This window comes from Artemia franciscana, chromosome 5 (assembly GCF_032884065.1).
Source record: "Artemia franciscana chromosome 5, ASM3288406v1, whole genome shotgun sequence".
NCBI classification, from domain to species: Eukaryota; Metazoa; Arthropoda; class Branchiopoda; order Anostraca; family Artemiidae; genus Artemia; species Artemia franciscana.
This window is the reverse complement of record NC_088867.1, coordinates 34,250,460-34,268,618: the sequence shown is the minus strand read 5'-3', so window position 1 is coordinate 34,268,618 and position 18,159 is coordinate 34,250,460. Positions and strand designations below refer to the sequence as shown.

Here is an 18,159-nt window from a genome sequence, read left to right as displayed (position 1 = left end):
AATATCAGGACAAGCAAAAGTATTTTTTCTATTATCCATCTCAATGAATGGGCCAAAATGACATGTAATCACAGCCAGACCTTTTGTTATTGCTTGAGGATCGTCCACTTTACTTCTTAATGTTAAATGACAGAGCTCCAAAAGTGAAGTGTTGACTGGAATATATTGAAGGTGCTTTATATTGTAGTGGTGAATGTGTTCGTGACTGGTTTTTTGTTCAAGAATGCATAAGAGGGGGACATTGGTATTACCAACGCTAGATGTCTCGACAAAGGATGCATAAAGAAATATACATTTGTTCGATGAGAAGCCGGGTGCATATTTTGTCATAGATGACATGATCCTTGCCACTGAAATTCTTTGCTTTAATAATAGGATCTTTGAAACCGAGAACATCACGTGAATCCTCATTCAGGGAAATACTTATAGTCTCTAATTGATTGGTAATGTCAATTCTCCTCTGTTTTGTTGAATAGTTGAGTGCGAAGTCCCTTTTTTAACGAGCGGAGATTTTTTTATTGATAATACAACACAGCCCATGCGCATTCTTGGATTCATCTTATGGTATAGTAACAAATTTACCACCTTTGACTTTCAGAGAAGTCAAAGGGTCTTACTTTTATATCATATGTACGATCTTCTCTCAGGATTTCACGTTTATTTTTAAGAATACAACCAACTTCATGCTTTCCCTCGAATTTGATTGTGGGGTAGATTTTTGTTCAAAATCACTTCAATAGAAATCATCATAAGAGGAATAGAGGAATAGAATCATCATAACAAAATCATCATTGAAAGGGTCAGAGACATAGGAGATGAATGTCGCATAAAAATCTTTTTCAGAGTGGTATCCTAGTCAGAGAACAAGCAACTGTCTCTTATTCTTGCGATTATGACTCTTTAATATCTTTTCAATTTGATACATTCCAGTGGTTTTTACTTTTTGTGAATCATAAAACTACCAAGAATCTCATACTTTCCCTCGAATTTGATTGCGGGGTAGATTTTTGTTCAAAAGTCACTTGTTTTATTCAAATCATCATAGAGGGGGTCAGAGACATGGGAGATGAACGTCGCATAAAAATCCTTTTCAGAGTGGTATCTTAGTCAAAGAACAAGCAACTGTCTCTTACCCTTGCGATTATGAGTCTTTAATATCTTTTCAATTTGATCCATTCCAGCGGTTTAACTTTTTGTAAATCGTAAAACTACCAAGAATTTCATCATCTTTCATATCCCGTAAACGATACGTTACAGGTTTAGTGTCTAGGACTTTTGACACTTTAAGAAGATCAGTGGTCCACAAGTAATTCCCTTTTTCAAAAATGTTAGTAGTTATATTGATTCGAACTGTAACACCAACATTAAATTTTTGTAACAACCTTTTCATTGGATTATTATTTAGGACAAATGTCAAGTGTATTATTACTATGATGAACTTCAAGAGGACTATGATTGAACAAGGATCGATGATTTTATCTAATCAAGATGATTTTATTTAAATCTTGATCAAAAGCAGATATATTTTTCAATATACAATACCTCGAGATTAAAAGTGGAATTATTCTTATCAAACGTTCAGCCAATGCCGCAATCAAAAATCACGATAAAATGTTTTTAGAAAACCTGAAAATCTATTATTGCTATAGCGTGAGGCAAGAGTCCTATGATAAAATAAAAACTATTATACCAGATATAAAAATCACACAGGGACTTGATGTGTTTAATATTTTTGAAGCAAACTCATGCTTGAGTAGTAATCATTTAGCTGAATCCACTGAAGAATGGTCTCAGGAGATGTTACAGTTATTCACGGGTCGGTCTCATCCTGAAAAACTTTCCATAACTGTTGTTCTCCACCGCGTCTTTCATCAGAGTAAATGCATGAGAAAACTTGCTTTGAATTGTACTTACTATATCATTTATAGGGTTGTTCGCGATTCAAGTTCCCTCATAACTTTAAACAAGCAAATACATCCTGGTGAACAAAAATTTATACTCTAGGCATGCAAACAGGATACTAATAAACCTTATGGATACATTCTATTGTATATCAATCGAAGCACATCCGAAGGGTTATGTGTAGTCACGGATATTTTTGATAATTAAAATACCGTGTATCTACCCATGCGTAATAAAAAAAAAAAATCATTAGTCTTCATTATGACACCGAAGAAACTACATGAAAATGGACATTTATTTTCTGTCCTAGGTAATTCAAAACTGCGGCCTGGGAAGGCTATACTCAAACAAGGTATTGAAAATGAATTCATTAATCTCCTATCCGAGCTTTCTTTAAATTTAACCGAAGGCAATGTTCAACTGCACGCAAAGCAACATTGTTCACTGGTACGTTCCTTACCTTAGAAAAAGCAAGGAAAAGATCTGAAAAGAAAACCGCTTGTTCAAGCGGGTGTTAGTTTCTTTTCAAACCGTCAATAACAGCAGGACTTGTAAACACTATTCTCTAGATGGCCAAAACCTATAAATTGACGCCAATTGAACTCGTTCTTTCGCCAAAAGAGTACTTTGAAGATAATCTTGATAAATTTATTAACAATGAAACAATTGCCGATGGTCCGAGGGTCTAAATGTACTCCTAGTTTCTTCAATCATAAACACTGTACAAAAGTGTGTTTGAACCTTCTCATAGTAACTTATAACAACTAAATAGTAAGTTCAACAGTTCGCATCTTGTGGTTTTCGCTACAGAGGAACTTCGAGTCACAACATGCGAATGGCAATTGTATGTTTTTTAGTTGGATTATGATAACTTCTATTATGAGATTCAGTAAAAAAAAAAAAGTCATTTCGTAACTATAGCCATTTAGATCTTTTCGCACCTACCCTAGTAACTAATGAGGTCCTAGAACTGCTATTTTGGATTACCAAAATGTTCAGATTTCTGGCAAAAGGTTCATAAAAGCTTGCCAATGAGGGCTAATAGCTTGTTTTTGGATCTGTCAAAAAATGACCGGTCTTTATTGGTTCAGACTCCAGATTCCTTTAATGGAGACTAGAATAAAAGTAAACTGTATTTAAAAGGTCTGAAAACTAGACCCCGACGCCATGCTGATTTATCTAAGGCCTACCTCCCCCCAAAAAAAAAAAAATTCTCAAGATTTCCTTACAGAGCTTTTCCTCTCACTTGGAGCAGGCATGTTGATTTTCGCAGCGTAATTTGATAATTTATTTGAAGTGGCTCACAGCAGTACAAATTTTCTTCTTTAAAGACATCCACTACACATCTACTAATATTATTCACTTTTAAGATTCCTTTCAATTCAGGACCAAAAATTTATCATTTCCTTCGTCATTCCATCCCTGTGCTCAAGTTTCCAGAATATTTCATTGCCAAATTTTATTTTATTTTTTTCTTTTTAAATGAAATTATATATTCTTATTAAGTGAAAACCCATTTCATTTAATGAAATGGGTTGAATGAAACGGGTTCCATTAAATACAACAACGGATATCTTGAAAACACCAAGTTTTTAACGATTTTTCCTAGGTTTTATGGCACTTTTTTGACAAGTTTTTTAAGTTCGTGGTGGTAATTCTGCCTTGTGCTTTTAGAAGAAGTAATTTAAAATGATAAAATGGCAATCAAACAGTAGAATTTCTTGAAAATTAGCTATCAAGGTAACTTGATACGGCATTTCTAAACCTTGTGTCTTTTCTTGCGGATGGGAAAAAGTATCTCAACCAATGGAGGGTAACAGTCCCAGTATTTTGACAATGTTTTACTGATATTTTGGTTAAAATGGATCTTACATGGACAGAAGGTTCCTAATCTTGGATATGATGTAGACATATGGAACTGAGTAGTAAAGTTATAAATCAGAAGCTTTTCTATGTCCTTGAAAGTAGCTGAGTCACATGAATGAAACACATAAATGGACCCTGAGCCTTAATAATACCTTGGAAAGATAGGCTAGCCCAATTTGAAGTAGGCTAGCCTAGCCATCTGCATCAGCCCCTTCCCCTGATAACCTTTTACAATCTTTGTGTTACAAAGTAAAATGTAGAGGAATAGATCCTGTCTTTTGCTCAAATGAGCCACAAGAAAAGGGTTTTGATCTTCATATCTTTGTTGAATTCTGGTTTATACATGTCTATTGGTTTTTGCATCTATTCCCTAAATTTAGGGGAATAACCTTACCATGGTTGGAAATTCTACCAAAATAGCCTTATAAGAATTACATTTCAGAAGACTAGAGCCAATGAAAAAGAGATTGCAACCCAATGTTAAAAAAAAAACATTTTATTTATACTGTGTCAAAATTAGATTGTATTAGCATAGACCTAGATCTGTTTTGCATGCAAGGTAAAATTCTCGTTTTGCTACTTTTGGCTATCATGGAAAGGGGTTATGTTAGGAAAACAAAACTTACAGTAATGAATCCAGGTCCAAAAATTTACTCTATGAAGGTATTGACAGCTTCCATGCTAACCCTTTTCTGATTTTTAATTCTTAGAAATTTGCCTAGACTACTTGACAGTTCTATTACCTGTTGAAGTTTTTGAAAAAAAACAACATTTAACATAATTTTCAGTTATCAGTTTCTTTTTCTCTGGTTTTAGTTCTGAAAATACAATTCCTGGTATCTAAGTTGAACTCTAAGCCTTATTAAGGCTTTTTTCTCTAAATGTAGGAAATACATTTGTAGATCTTTGAAACCTCACAAATTGGGATTAAGCAAAGTTATTAAGCTGAAAACAGTTTTCTTGTACTTCATTTAAGCAGAAGCTCTATTTGGTAAGGTTTCACTTTTGTAACACAAAGACTTCTAAAGGTCACTTGCCTCTAGAATGAAAAGGAGCAGAGGTAGTTACTTCAAAATACCTTCCCAGAACCAGGACATTGTTTGGTCTGTAAACTTATCTGTGAAAGTTTCATTTCCCTAACCTAACCCATTTCCACTATAGTAAAAAGTAGCTAAATTAGAATTTTACCAAAGCCTGTCAACTAGAGGTTTACCTGCCTATACTTGGTATGATCACCTGACCATAATCTAGGAAAACTTAAAAGTTATTCCTTGGCCTATGTCTATGCCTATTTAAATATAGGCATTCTGCTTCTAAGCACCTTCCCTAGATTGACTATTTCCATGATAGCTTATCTGCAATTTAGGTAATTGTTTCTAACTTTAAGATCCTATGTCTCTAAGTTTGGACTCAAGTTTAAAGTGTGTTGAAATAAATACCATTGTTTATAATTAAAACTTCTAAAATTATTAATGTTGTATTTGATTAAAATACTTCAACAAATGTGGCTTTACACATTAGCTTGTTTTTTAGCTTTATATTATTTGTAATAATGTACCAAAATTCCTCCTGTGAAGGCAATGCTAGAATAGCATAAGAGAAGTATAGTACCATTAAATTCCTTTTCAACATTCTTTTCAATAATATTGGTCATCATCATGGCACACCCCACCCCTCATAACAGGGTGAGATGTAGCCCAAGAATATTTACAAAAATCTCATAAAGAAAAAACATATGAATAATAAAATTATTGCTCTGTAATAAATATAAATGTTCTGTTAATCAAAATACCATAGTTCCTTCCATTTTAATTCATTTTCTCAATTGTTTTCTTCATCACAGTGTAGTTTGGTGGCTCTCCAGAAGGAAATATGTTATTAAAACAAAATCAGTGCCCTCAGATTCCTTATCTCATGCTTTTTCTAAATGTCATATTCACATTCCTGACAATGCTCCCCTCCTCTGATTGTTTCAGATATGGCCCTAGGATACATACAAAACTAACAGATAAGACCATAATAATTCAATATTTACCTTATAATATGTTACATGTCTCTATCAATTAGATCACCAGGTTTCATTCCATTAAAGCTTGCATTTTCAAATCATTTGAATAATATTCTTGTCCAACTGATTTCATTCTTTTGCAATCAGATTGGGCTAATGCTTTTAATGGGTCAAGAATACACTAGGCACCCATTAAAAAAGAAATACTGAGCATTAAATGCTGAAGAAATAAGAAATATGAGAAGTATATTATACTGGGCTATATCTAGGACCATTGGGGGAGGGGTTAATATGCTTTGTCAGAACCATAAATGTGATATTTAAAACAAGCATAAAATAACAGATCTAATGGTAGTTTACTGTTTTGGTTTTAGTAACTCATATCCTTCTCTACAGCTGCTCAAACATGCTGTTTCCTTTTTCTCTGTTAATTGCTATATAAATCAATTGTTTTCCATTATTACATCGATGATCTCATTTTTCACTACTAAGAGAAATTATTCTGCTACTAGAAAATATCAGAAAAATATTGCTTAAAATGGGAAGAACCATGTGACATTTTAGCTTTAGTAATATTTTCTTCAGAAGCTTCACAAATAGTCCGGGCTTTATCTAGTTCCATTAGAGATGGCTAGGATGACTGAATATAGAAAGACTGTTCATAGGGAGTTGAATGGCTTTGCTCCTTTGTTTTTGTGGTGTTTCTTTCACATGAGGAATCTTTTACATGATTATCTCTTATTTCAGATAAAACCAATTCAGATAAAACCAATCCAATTCAATAAACAATAATAAATAAATTGCGATCTCCTGTCTCAAGACTGCTTTTAAGAAAGAAAAACAATAATGAAAGAAGAGTAGTACCATTCACTTCTCCATTCAGGACTTTTCCCATTCAGGACCATTCAGTGGCTGCTAAATTCTACAATGCTGTCCTGGCTAAGTGGTTTGTGTGCTGGTTTGAGAACTCTTTTTTTTCTTATTTATCTTGAATTTGCTCATAATTCTTGCAGTAAATCTTTTGATACTAGAGTTGAATTATAAGAGGATATACATCAAGTTTTGTGCTCTCTGTGCAGGTATGGTCAGGTAGACTCTTGGCTGATAGTGAAATTTTTTTGTCTTTGAAGCATTCTAACAGTTTACATTGCAGGGTAAACTGTCCAGACATCAGCATATTATGTTCAAATAGACAATGGTCAATTTTTTCATTTTTAAGATACAAGACCTGCAAAGGGGTGAAGAGGGAACTGATATGAAACGCCTGAAAATTTAACCCATTTGAGCCAGACCAAATTCTATGATAAATCCTAGAAAGGTGCTTCTTGAGGAAAGGTGATAGGATTGGATTGTTCTTATTTAACAGTACCTCTGGTAGTCACCAGTGGTAAATATCTCTAATGGGGATTGGTCTCCCACTTGGCTGGTCAGTATTTAAAGCATTTTTTTGCAATTTTATCTGCCTTATGGTTACCAATTATACCTGAGTGGCTTGGAACATACTGGAGATAAGCTCTTATTCCTCTTGAAGCAAGATTATCAATAATCCTAAGACAATGAAATGTGTCTATGTCCATCATATACTGAGAAACTGAAGAAAGCAGCTGTAGGCTTGATAAAGAGTCAGAATGAACAATAATATTATGTAAATTATCAATTATAAATTCATTATTTGTGAGGCTTTGCTCCTTTGTTTTTGTGGTGTTTCTTTCACATGAGGAATCTTTTACATAATTATCTCTTATTTGAGATAAAACTAATTAAAAAAAACAATAATAAATAAATTGGGATCTCCTGTCTCAAGACTGCTTCTAAGAAAGAAAAACTATAATGAAAAAAGATTAGTACCATTCACTTTTCCATTCAGGGCTTTTAGTGGCTGCTAAATTCTACAATGCTGTCCTGGCTAAGTGGTTTGTGTGCTGGTTTGAGAACTCTTTGTCCAGGGGGCATGGGTTCAATCCCAGACAGAGCCAGTTATTTGGTTTGGGATGGGAGTCAATGGTGTGACTCTGGAAGCTCAGCCAGAGTTGGCCCAGCTCTAAGTGGGTATCTGGAGAAATCTGGGGAAGGTTAGCAGGAAGGGAGTGTGAAAGCACAGGATAGTTGGCCCCCAACACCCCAGTGCACTTCCTGGCTGAAGGGCTACAAACTAAGATCAGTACTGCTGGTTTTGACCTTAAGGGTCTAGTGCTGTCTTACTTACTTACATACTATAATGCTTACTACCATGAAAATCATATCTAGCCTACTGTATTAAGTTTTGACTGGAATGCAATTGGTTTATAATCATATGTGAATATATTCAAATTGCCTTTTAGTATAAACTTGGAAAGTTATTGAGCATGAATTGGATGAATAGTTGTTTTTAGAATGATGCTTTCTTTAAATTTTTAGTAAGCCTAATATTGGTGAAACATCCACTAGTAATCTTGTATAAAGGCTATTCTCTGATACCAGCTACAATAGCAAAAAAAAGTGTTTTCATAAGAAAAATTTAATTTATACTTATTGTTGCTTTCAGTCTAATTGACACCCCTTTGTCTGCCTGGGATACCTGGATATAGTCTTAGGCTAGATGCTAATTTTCTAGTCTGTAATCTTTTTGTGCTTGATTCTTGTCTGCAGTTGGCTTATGATGCCAAATTAAAAAAAAATAATAATAACTAAATCAATAAATCTAGTATATATATATATAGTATATATATATCTAGTTTATAGTATATATGTATATATATATATATATATATATATATATATATATATATATATATATATATATATATATATATATTCTCTCACTGTGTTTTCATTCATATGCAATCTGCTGAACATTCTCCCAGGACACTTGTTTCAAGTATATTATTTAAGAACTGCTTCTGAATCAAAATCTTAGTTAAAGAACTATACTGAACATGGATTTGAAATTGAATAGAATTTATCCAATAATTATATTGTATATTTTTTAAGTTATAAGGCTACAAAAGTGAAAGTAAAAAACTGCGACCCATTTGCAGCAATACTGATCTTTAGAAGTGAAGAAAGAGCTTGATGCTGCTTTTTTCCTTGGACTGGATTTTGAGTCTGCAAAATATTATTGCAGGGATAGTTTATGAAATCTTGCTTTTCAGGCTACTTCCACTTGCTTATTCCTGCTTTCTTTATATGTTGTTTTTTTTCCTGGACAGTACAATTTCTCTTTCATACATCACTTTCTAAAATCCCTCTCTGCAATAATGCTCCTTCTTCTGTAGGCTGTTCAGTTTTACCTTCTACTTGGTGAAGACATTAGTAATCACTGTCATCTTTCAGTGAAAAACTCATTGCTCTCATTATATTGGAATATTTTTTCACTGCTACTTGTGAGAATGCTTTTGGCAGGTATCTCTGTTTTCTCTATGTCTATTGCTGTTTCCTAATGCTGCTGCTAATTGATCCTTAACTAGAAAATCTGTTAATACCTTTGTTGAGCCATGTTTCTGCCCTAGTAGATTGCTTTTTATGAGCAGCTTTGGAAAAAGGTCTGACCCACCCTAGAGTGATGCTGATAAGAGAAACTTGTAACTGAAACTATAGTATACTATCAGTAAAACCTGTAATTTGCAATTCTGGACATGCATTCTTAGGCAGCCCATGAGGTTTGTCTTTATCATATTCAGTTACCATAGTATCAGATGATTTCTTTGTTCCATCACTTGAATAAAAGTATAAAAAATCTTCCACAGTAATGGTGTCAGGACTGTAAGGTCAAATACCAGATTTGACAAAACCAATCTGGATTTTGGAAGGGGTGAATGCATGTAGAAAGGAGGTACAAATCATTTAAGCTATATTGTAGATGGTAACCGTTTCTGCAGGTTGCTTATCATCCAATTACATATTGTCCTGTTATGGTGAGCTTTGAACAGGAAAAAAATGGTGACACTTAGTGGTTGTAGCCTGTGGCTACTATTAGAGGTAATGGTACAAAGAACAATGCCACTTTTCTTAGCTGTATTTACATTGTTTGATGAAATGTGAAACTCATGATTATCCATGATCAGAACCTCTTTTCACTCAGGTAAGGAACATGATTGCTTCACAAATGCAATAAGTACTTAAAGAATAGTTCTTTTGATATCAACTTTATAGCAGCCAACTCATTAGAACTCCTATTTAGCAGTTTAGGCTAGCACTTCCTTCTCAGAGTGACAATTTAAGGCAATAAGAAAGCTGTGCTTGCTGCCACTGTTCCAGTTCTGGTAACTAGAGTGCCTCTTTTGGCTTAAGTAACTTTAGGAGAATATTTTCCTAGTGTTGTCCAAGTAAAAATAAGTATATAAGACATGGTGGGAACAAAGAAGTGGAAGTGGCCTGAAAAGCAAGATTCCATAATCTATTCCTGCAAGGATACTTTGAAAAAGAAGATCTAGAATTCAGTTCCAGGAAAAAGGAAAAAATCAAGGGCATCCTTTTTCTTCACTTCTGAATGATTTGTAATACTGGAAAATGGTCTCAGTTTTTTACTTTCAGTTTTGTTGGTTTATAACCAATTAAACACATTACACTATAATTAGTGCAGAAATTCCACAAATAAGAATAAGGAGATATGAGTGATGCTTATGATAAATATATATTCTCTCATTGTGTTCACATTCACGTGCAATCTATAGAACATTCTCCAGAAGGCTTGTTTCAAGTGTATTGCCTAAAAATTGCTGCTGAATTGAAAGCTTAGTACAAGAAAAAAAAACATACTAAACATTGATTTCAAATTATTTGCTTTAGATCTCTTTTGTGCAAAGAGCTGGTGTTGTAGTAATAAAACTGTTGAAAGTTGAAAAGTCATTCTTGACATTCTAGTCCTTTATTTGTTTTGGCACTCATTTTTTTTATTCTCCTTTGTATTCAAATCCATCTTTTATTTCAAGAAGGTTGCTGTCATTAATTGGCAATGTCTTATATAGGGCATATACATAAATTTCAGTTTCCTATTCTTGAAAAGACAAGCAAGAAAGTGCATTTGTCAACAGTCTACTCATAATGTTGTATTTTTGGCACGAGTTTTTACAGTTTGGGCAGTGCTTTGGAGGCTCTGCTTGATGTAATATTTTCAAGTGGCCTATGGCTAAAAAACAAAAAAAAAACTCCAATTTGTTCACCATAAACACAATGATGATACTTCTTAACCAGAAGCATCTAAATGCTGAAGCAAACACTCTACCAGATAAGGTTCAGGAAACAAAACTATATATTCCACAATTACAAAAAAATAGGTGCTGAGAGCTCATATTGAAATGCATGGACTTTCATTATGGCATCCTTCAAAGCTGGGTCAAAGCAGGCAAGATTGTTATTGCCTTACTACTGTTGCAATACTGCTGTTGTATAGGCCTAGTGAAGAGCTGCATGTCTTGAATGTATCATTTGTCCCCTTGGCCATTTTGTACAAAAGCTGTGGACATGAAAATTTGAGATGGACCTTACTCAATTAGAAATTGAAGTTTCATGTGCGTTTTAAGTGCCAAAAGTGTTTAAAGTACAACCAGTCCCACTGTCATGGTTATTTTGTCATTGTGCATCCCTCCCCCCCCCCCCTGCAATATTGAATCAAGTTTTGAAATAGCCATTTTATTTGGAAATGTTGGAAGGTCTAATAAGTCTTCCTCCTGGGTCAACATGACCCCTGAAGCTTCAGAGGTATAGGCCCTCATGTAAACTACCAATCGCTCACACATAGGTCTTAGTGGAAAAGGTGAAGATTTTTAGTCTAGGCTGTCTGGTAATCTTGAAGCTCTTAGGGATCATATCTTAGGGCATTATATTATAGAATTTCCCAGTAGAAAACTGTGGAAATAACATGCTTACCTGAGTAAACCAAACAAAACAAAAGGCTTTGAGTGGATGTCATTCTTTTATAACAAGGAAACAAAATGGCTATCCCAAAATTTTGATTAGACAAAATTTTGATTAGTTTTGGCCATTGTCGGGGGGAGGGGGCTTCTTATCCTCCAGTCACTTTTGACTATTAAAAAAGGCCCTCTTAGTTTCCAATCAAGTGGGCTTTTTTTTATGTTTCTATGACAACAAATGGCCATCTCAAAATTTCTATCAGATGCATTTTGGGAAAATATCATGTGGGGTAGGGGGGGTGTATACCCTCTGATCACTTTGAACCTTAAAAAGAGCACTAGAACTTCTGATTACCAATCCAATGAGCCCCTCTCTAAAGTTTATATGACCACTCTTTCCATAAAAAGTGTATATGCCCCCAGGGCATAACTTACCCTAGCCCTCAGGGCTGTGGCAGGAGGGGTGTCATCCTCAAAGACAAAATTTCCAGACTCCAGTCACTTTCAACTATTAAAAAGGGCACTAGCCGTTTCAATTTCCAATTGAATGAACCCTTTTCAAAGTTTCTATGACAACTCCTTTGATACAAAGTGTCCTGATCTAAAATCTAATAAATTAAATAATACATTGTGCCCACATTGCTCTCTACTTAGGCAACGCTATTGCGCTGCCCATAATGATGAAACAGAACTTTCTCTGCATCTTCTGCATTACTTAAAAAAGTTATACCCAAGTTTTGAAACTTGGACCTTACTCAGTTTTTAAGGAAAGGCATTTATTTCCCAACCTTCTATTGTGTTTTAAGCATGGAATGGGGCTCTATAGATGGGAAAATTTGTAACCATGCTTGGGGCAAACCCTAAAGTGTCTTCTTGATACTGAACTCAGCTATTTAATAGAAATGGTGTGATAAAACTATAAAAACAGAAAAAAAGAAGCAGAAATGTGTAAAACAAGGATTAAGAAAAGCACTGTTCATTTATTTACAGTTCATCAAATTCTGATTGATCAAGAGGAAATGCAGAGTGTCCTGCTTGTCTTGTAGTCAGTCCTGAAGGCTCAGGATTTGGTAAGAGCTTTGGATTTGGCAATAGTTTGACATCAGTCAAACTATACCAGTAGGAAGCATCAGTAGGGACAAACTTCAAGGATGGAGCAATTTTTCTTCCTCTATTTCAGCAAATGCGGGCTTTTCAGTCGAGACTATTCAGCCCTTTTCCTTTTGACTCACTCTGTGAGATGAACAGAGCTACTGAATAGTTTTTTTTCTTATTTATCTTGAATCTGCTCAGATTTCTTGCAGTAAATCTTTTGATACTAGGAGTTGAATTATAAGAGGATAGACATTGAGTTCTGTGCTCTGTGTGCAGGTATGGCCAGGTAGACTCTTGGCTGATAGTGAGATTTTTTGTTGTTTGAAGCATTCTAACAGTTTACATTGCAGAGTAAACTGTGCAGACATCAGCATATTACATTCACATAGGCAATGGTCAATTTTTTCATTTTTAAAAGTACAAGACCTGCAAAGGGGTGAAGAGGGAACTTCGCCACTTGAACTAGGAACTCATATGAAAACGCCTGAAAATTTAGCCCATTTGAGCCAGACCGAATTCTATGATAAATCTTAGAAAGGTGCTTCTTGGGGAAAGGCGATAGGATTGGATTATTCTTATTTGACAGTTCCCCTGGTAGTCTCCAGTGGTAACTATCTCTAATGGGGATGGGTCTCCCACTTGGATGGTTAATATTTAAAGCATTTTTTGCAATTTCATCTGCCTTATGGTTACCAATTATACCTGAGTGGCTTGGAACATACTGGAGATAAGCTCTTATTCCTCTTGAAGCAAGATTATCAATAATCCTAAGACAATGAAATGTGTCTATGTCCATCATATACTGAGAAGCTGAAGAAAGCAGCTGTAGGCTTGATAAAGTGTCAGAATGAACTATAATATTTTGTTAATTATCAATCATAAATTCATATTTGTGAGGTATTCTAATACCATGATTATGGCGTTTAGTTCAGCAGACATTACAGACGCATTGTCATGCAATCTCTCGCCCAAAGTAATATTATGGGTAGAGAAAAACGCTCCACTTGCCACTTTTTCATTCATTTTGGACCCATCAACAAAAAGTTGGAAATGGTTTTTATATGTAATTGTATTAAGCTTGGCAATTTTTTTCTGTATAAAGGCAATAGGGGTAATTTCTTTAGTCCACTTTGAGAAATAAGTATTTATTATGGGGATTGATCAACTCCATGGGAGGGTTTGGGGGAATGAGGGTGCAATAGATTTCACTGGCACTGGGAATTTCTTCTGGGTATTGGCCTAATCATTTGTGATGCCTCTATACATAGATGGATTTCTTAACCAGTTATGCAGGGTATGAGAGCTAATGGCTTCAATATTTGTAAGATAATTAATTAAAAGAAATCTTCTTCTTTCGTTTAATGTTGATAGTCCACCCTCTGTAAGCAGAAACTTAATGTCTGTTGGTTCCTCAAGACCAAATATGAGATGGATTGTATTATTTTGTGTTGTTTCAATTTTTGTCCGTATGGGTTTTTGCACAAGCACTATAAACGATGAGGCCATAATCAATATGGGGTCTTATGTGTGATTTATAAAATTGGAGCAATGTTTTTTCATCACAGTCCCAAGGTGTTGCAAGTAGTCTTTTTATTATTGTTATTTTTGTATAGCATTTTTTCATTGTGTTTGTGATGTAAAGGTGGAAATTGAGTTTTTGGTCAAGTGTGAGGCCTAGGCAATTGATTTAATTGTCCACTGGAATAATTATTCCATCTAGAGTTAGCCTTGCATTAAGATTATTTCGCTTATTGTGGAATGAGATTGTTTTCGATTTGGTGGGTGCAATAGGTGAATAAGAGTTTCGAAAGAACTTTTTGAATTGGAAGACTGATTTTGAGACTTTCAATGTGCAATTTCAAAGGTGTTGTCAGTTGCCCATAATACCAGATCATCAGCAAATTGTAAATTGGTGTTTGGGAAGCTCATGTCCAAGAGAAATAGGGATAAGAGGAGGCAGCTCAGGAGTGCACCCTATGGAAGACCTTTGGCTATTGTAGTTTTGAGAGAGGAGGCTGAACCTACACTAACAATGAAACTTTGATTTTCTATGAAAGATTTTATAAGAATGCAATCTAAGATTTGCAAATTTAACTAAAAGAGTCTGGTGCTTAACATTGTCTTATGCCCCTTCAAAGTCTAGGAATGCAGCAATTATGACCTTATTTTTGGATAGGGATTCATTTATTGTATTTGTTAACAATATAAAAGCATCTGTTGAGGAGTGGTGTTTCCTGAAGCCAGTTTGAGTATGAGGTATCATATTATTCTTCTCAACAAACCATAGCAGCCCATGGTAAATCATTTTCTCCATTACTTTTCCCAGCTCAGGAGTAATCATTATAGGTCTGTATGACCCAGGGTCATATTTAGGTTTATTTTTCTTCAAGATTGGTAATAGAGATGAACATTTCCAAACATTGGGGAATGTGGATGAGGCCCTTGCATGGTTATAGCAATTAAAGAGTTCCTGTTTGTACAAAGGGGTAAGATTCTTTATCCATGTAGGGTGTATATTATCATAGCTACTTGTAGCATTGGTCCTAATATGGTGTATTGCATTGTTCAGTTCATGTATTGAGAATGGATGGTTTATATACTTGAGGTTTATATAATTGAGAATGGACAGTTTATTATACTCTGATCCTGGGCGGGCCTGGTAAATTGGATTTATCAATATTTGAGTGGTGATACTTCTATTTTTTTATGTTAGCTTTTTTGAAAGAGTGGTTGCAAATAATTTTGCCTTTTCAATATCATTGTCATAATGGGTATTATCATATAATAGTTCAAACTGGAGTGGGTTGGGGGACATTTTTTTCCACAGATGTTGCTTATAAGTTTATGTGTAATTGGCTCACATGTTTCTCTGGAAAGACAGCTTGTAAAATTATTCCAGTAATTGTATTTAGCATTTGTGTACTTAGCAAGTCTTACGAAATACCAAACTTCTACTTCTTGTTCTTCTGCTAGTTTTGAGATGATTTCACCATTACTTTGGCATTTTCTTTTCTTTTCTTTTTCAAGAACTAAAATAAAGTTGCCCACATTTAAAGCAGAAAAAGGAGCTGAAGGTCCTTCTTTTGGATCTGTTTCATTGGATCCTGAATTATCTTCCAAGACTAAAATCTCTTCTGAGCTGTCTTCACTTTCAATAAAGAGTGATTTCATATGATTTTTGGATTTTAAATGAGGATTTGTGAGAGTCTCTTTCACAAGCTTAGCTTTTTAAAGCTTAGCCTGCTTCTCAGTCTTTTTTTTCTGGAGTATCCACCAGTATTCTGCAGACTCCTTTTGGTTGACCTCTTGATGTGACTTTTCTCAGACAACCTTTTGGATATGGTCTTATCATTACAGATGAAACTGTCTGGATAGATGTGTAGGTGACTTGTGGTTGTGTTGAGATGCTACACCTCCCATTTCTTCTGGATTTGATGAAGTCTATGGGCTCAGGCTTGGCTCTTGGCTGGATCTTCATCTCTTGCCTCAAATGCAGGGTCTCCCAATGGTTGGTGAGTTACAGCTGATGGCAAAAAGTCATCATTGACAAAGATGTTGTCACTACATGGGCAAACACCTGTTACTTAAAGCCTGCTCTCATGTTTGATGGGGCTAGGTGAATGAAAGGGGATAAGCAAAGCGAAGAAACTGTGGGATTTTGTACTGAGAAGCTGGAGCTTTGTCATAATGGGATTTCAGAGTGTAGAAGACCCCAAAATCAAGTGGTTGGATTTGTGACATATGTGGAGGCAAGGTTAGCATGATCACATGGCTATCTTTTGCTACCTGGATGGCTTCAACTGATAATTGAGATTTGTGATTATCCATAATAAGTAGCTGGGGCTTTGCTTGGCTGCACAGCGGAGACAAAGTGATGAAACAATGAACACTTAGGTTGTTTTCCCCTTGCTGTCACTAACGCAAGTAACAGTATCAGATGGGGTCCTTAAAGTCATCCTTGTTGTTATCTCTTTCCTTCAGAAGGCCAGTAATGTTGGAATTGGGTTTCTAGATGCTGAAACACAGGCAAGAATTTTCACAGTCTGTCCTCTATCTGCAGAATTTGCTCTTCCAGCTTAACTTATTCTTATCTCAGAATGCCCCCCCCCCCTGTCAGATTCCCTCCAGACAGTTCCATCCTTGCTGAAAATTCCCCTCCCCATAAAATTGCTTGCAGACCATTCAGCCAGAAAAATTCTCCTTGGCATTCTTTCATTTGAATAAGAGTTTAATCTCTAACCGGTTTCTTGATAACTCTAGAAATGCCCCTTTCCCTGGAAATTAATTCCCAGAAATCAAAACGCGCCAAAAATAGACTCGGGTAAATCCACCAGATCATTTCCACATAAAGAAAAATTGGCAAAGAAAATGCAAGACGTTTAAAAGGAATTTCGTATAGTAATTCTGTCAAATCTCCCCAATGTAAAATTTCCCCTGGAAAATTCACCCCCAGAAATTTTTTTTCCCCAGGAAAGATTCTCCCTATGGAAATGCATCCCACTCAGAACCCCCCCCCCCTGAAAAATGCCTTCATACTTCCACATAAAAAATTACTATAAGTATACAATTTCTAAACTTCATAGCTTACGGACCTCTCCCCATGGACTGTGGGGGGTTATTTTACACCTAAAGACATATCTATTTGATCTATCAACAATACTGAACAAGATGGTTGTCTCAAAATTTGGTCAGATAACTTTGGGGAAAAAATGGGTGTGGGAGGGAGCCCAGTTGCCTCCATTTTTTTTGTTGGCTTAAAAAGTGCACTAGAACTTTTAATCTCCACTCCAATACACCCTCTTGCGATCTTCTAGGATATTATTCAATACAATCACCATTGAGAAAAAAATAAATAAACACGCATCCATGATCTGTCTTCTGACAAAATAGTGACATTCCACATTTATGTATATTGGAGCTTGAAACTTCTATAGTAGGGTTCTCTGGTACGCTGAATATGATTTCTTTAACTTTAAGGGGTGTTTCCCCCTTTTTCAAAAATCAGGCAAATTTTCTCATGCTCGTAACTTTTGACAAGAAGCATTAAACTTGATGAATCTTATATATTTGGAATCAGCATAATAAGCCGATTCTTTTGATGTATCTACTGTTTTTTTAGAGTTTCGGGTACTGTTAAGCCGTTTCGCTCCTTACTTAAAGTTTTTTAACACAAACTGTTTGATTTGAATTTAATACTGCTTAGAACTGGATGCCTTGTTTTGTACTAAAAAGGATTCTATATACAGAAACTTGCAACTTGGGTCAGTGGAAAAAAATAATACATCTAGGTTTAGGGTAGCATCACTGTAGGCTATGAGTCACCAAAAAATAAAATATTGTAATTGCCATCAGGGTTAATTTAATCGTGTAAAATTTAAGTGTCATTGATTATATACTTATATATTAGATATACTTTTCTTTTCTAAATTGAAATTTGCTTGGTATTTATTTACGGCC

General features: G+C 35.1%; 1 protein-coding gene across 4 annotated transcripts in view; it reads left to right on the top strand.

Annotated features, from left to right (window-relative positions):
• The first annotated feature begins 3,566 nt into the window (after positions 1-3,566).
• LOC136027313 (protein toll-like) overlaps positions 3,567-18,159 on the top strand; it is a 37,613-nt gene continuing 23,020 nt past the window's right edge. Inside the window, exons 1-2 of one of the 4 annotated variants that reach the window (XM_065704433.1) lie at positions 3,575-3,642; positions 6,524-6,734. The gene's annotated coding sequence lies outside the window, so the exon portion shown is untranslated. Of the gene's footprint in view, positions 3,643-6,523; positions 6,735-18,159 lie in introns of all 4 variants that reach the window. The other 3 variants (XM_065704432.1, XM_065704431.1, XM_065704434.1) reach the window with 3 other exon arrangements.